Source organism: Passer montanus, unplaced genomic scaffold (genome assembly GCF_014805655.1).
Source record: "Passer montanus isolate IOZ18808 unplaced genomic scaffold, ASM1480565v1 scaffold333, whole genome shotgun sequence".
NCBI lineage: Eukaryota > Metazoa > Chordata > Aves > Passeriformes > Passeridae > Passer > Passer montanus.
Genome location: NW_024368075.1, coordinates 22,444 through 24,855, shown reverse-complemented (window position 1 = coordinate 24,855; position 2,412 = coordinate 22,444). Strand labels below are relative to the sequence as shown.

Here is a 2,412-nt window from a genome sequence, read left to right as displayed (position 1 = left end):
CGCGGGGTCACGGTGTCACCTGCGGGGTCACAGTGCCACCCTTGGGGTGAAAGGGTCACCCACAGGGACGTGGTGTCACCAATGGGCTCACAGTGTCACCCACAGGGTCACAGTGCCACCTGTGGGGTCACAGTGTCACCCACAGGGTCACAGTGTCACCCGCGGGGTCACGGTGTCACCCGCGGGGTCACAGGGTCACCCGTGGGGTCACTCACAGTGCCACCCATGGGGTCACGGTGTCACCCACAGTGAAGTGGTGTCACCCACAGGGTCACAGTGTCACCTGCAGGGTCACAGTGCCACCCGCGGGGTCACGGTGTCACCCGCAGTGATGTAGTGCCACCCACAGTGATGCGGTGTCACCCGTGGGGACAGGCATTGGTTGGTGTCACCCACAGGGTCACCCGTGGGGAGGTGGTGTCACCCACAGGGACGTGGTTGTCACCAGTGGGCTCACAGTGTCACCCACAGGAACGTGGTGTCACCCACAGTGCCACCTGCGGGGTCACGGTGTCACCGCTGTGGTCACGGTGTCACCCACAGTGATGTGGTGTCACTCACGGGGACAGGCATTGGCTGGTGTCACCTCGGGGTCACGGTGTCACGTGCCACCTGCGGGGTCACGGTGTCACCGCTGTGGTCACGGTGTCACCCACAGTGATGTGGTGTCACTCACGGGGACCTCGGGGTCACGGTGTCACCTCGGGGTCACGGTGTCACCTCGGGGTCACGGTGTCACCTCGGGGTCACGGTGTCACCTCGGGGTCACGGTGTCACCCACGGGGTCACGGTGTCACCCGCAGGGACAGGGACACCCCGGGCTGTCCCCTGGGGCTCTCTTGGTGGCCGTGGTGCCACCCCTGGGGACACGGCTCCTGTTGTGGTGGCACTTCAGGGACCAGGGGACAAAATGTGTGTCCTCAGCGGTGTCACTGTCCCCATCAGTGTCAACTCAGTGTCACCTCGGTGCCACCGAGCTGTCCTTGTCCCCAGTGTCCTCAGCGGTGTCACTGTCCCCATCAGTGTCAACTCAGTGTCACCTCGGTGCCACCGAGCTGTCCTTGTCCCCAGCAGTGTCACTGTCCCCATCGGTGCCACCTCGGTGTCACCGAGCTGTTCTTGTCCTCAGCGGTGTCACTGTCCCCATCGGTGCCACCTCGGTGTCATCTCGGTGCCACAGGGACCTGTCCTTGTCCCCCGCTGTCACCTCACGGGGACCCGGCCGTGTCCTCGCCGGTGTCACCACGAGTGCCACCACGTGTCCTTGTCCTCGCCGGTGTCACCCGGTGACATCTTCCTCCTCCTTGGTGTCACCTCGGTGTCCTTGTCCTTGTGCCTCAGTGTCCCCGCTGTCACACCAGGTGCCACCCGCCGTGCCCGTGTCCTCGCTGGTGTCACCTCAGGGGCCGGGGGGGCCCCTCCGTGTCCTCGCTGTCACCGCGGGGCCGCCGGCGCGTCCGAGGGACCGTGGGGGTGTCCCCAGGGGTGTCCCCAGGGGTGTCCCCAGGGTGTCCCCAGGGTGTCCCCAGGGTGTCCCCAGGGTGTCCCCAGGGTGTCCCCAGGGTGTCCCCAGGGTGTCCCCAGGGGTGTCCCCAGGGTGTCCAGAGTGTCTCCAGGGATGTCTGGGTGTCCCCAGGGGTGTCCCCTGGGTGTCCCCTGGGTGTCTTGGGGTGTCCCTGGTGTCCCCAGGGGTTTCCCCAGAGGTGTCCGGGGCTGTCCCCAGGGTGTCCCCACGGTGTCCCCTCTGTCCCAGGGTGTCTGAGAGTCCCCAGGGGTGTCCCAGGGTGTCCCCAGCCTGTCCCGGGCTGTCCCCAAGGTGTCCCCAGGGTGTCCCTGGTGTCCCCAGGCTCTCCCAGGGCTGTCCCGGTCCTGTCCCGGGCTGTCCCAGGGCTGTCCCGGTCCTGTCCCGGTCCTGTCCCGGGCTGTCCCCAGGGTGTCCCCAGGCTGTCCCGGTCCTGTCCCGGTCCTGTCCCGCTCCTGTCCCGGGCTGTCCCCAGGCTGTCCCCAGTCTCTCCCCAGGCTGTCCCGGTCCTGTCCCGGTCCTATCCCGGGCTGTCCCGGGGTTGTCCCCAGCCTGTCCCGGTCCTGTCCCGGGCTGTCCCGGGCTGTCCCCAGGGTGTCCCGGTCCTGTCCCGGTCCTGTCCCCGTCCTGTCCCCAGAGTGTCCCCAGTCTCTCCCCGGTCCTGTCCCGGTCCTGTCCCCGTCCTGTCCCCAGAGTGTCCCCAGTCTCTCCCCGGTCCTGTCCCGGTCCTGTCCCGGTCCTGTCCCGGTCCTGTCCCGGGCTGTCCCGGGGTTGTCCCCAGCCTGTCCCGGTCCTGTCCCGGGGCTGTCCCCAGGGTGTCCCGGTCCTGTCCCGGTCCTGTCCCGGTCCTGTCCCGGTCCTGTCCCGGTCCTGTCCCGGTCCTGTCCCGG

General features: G+C 68.1%; 1 long non-coding RNA gene across 1 annotated transcript; it reads right to left on the bottom strand.

Annotated features, from left to right (window-relative positions):
* LOC120505233 lies at nt 1–987 on the bottom strand. The gene is made up of 3 exons (XR_005628194.1): nt 740–987; nt 344–586; nt 1–19 (listed from the first exon to the last, which is right to left on the bottom strand). It is a non-coding gene; the product is annotated as an uncharacterized LOC120505233 (long non-coding RNA).
* Nucleotides 988–2,412: the final 1,425 nt, after the last annotated feature.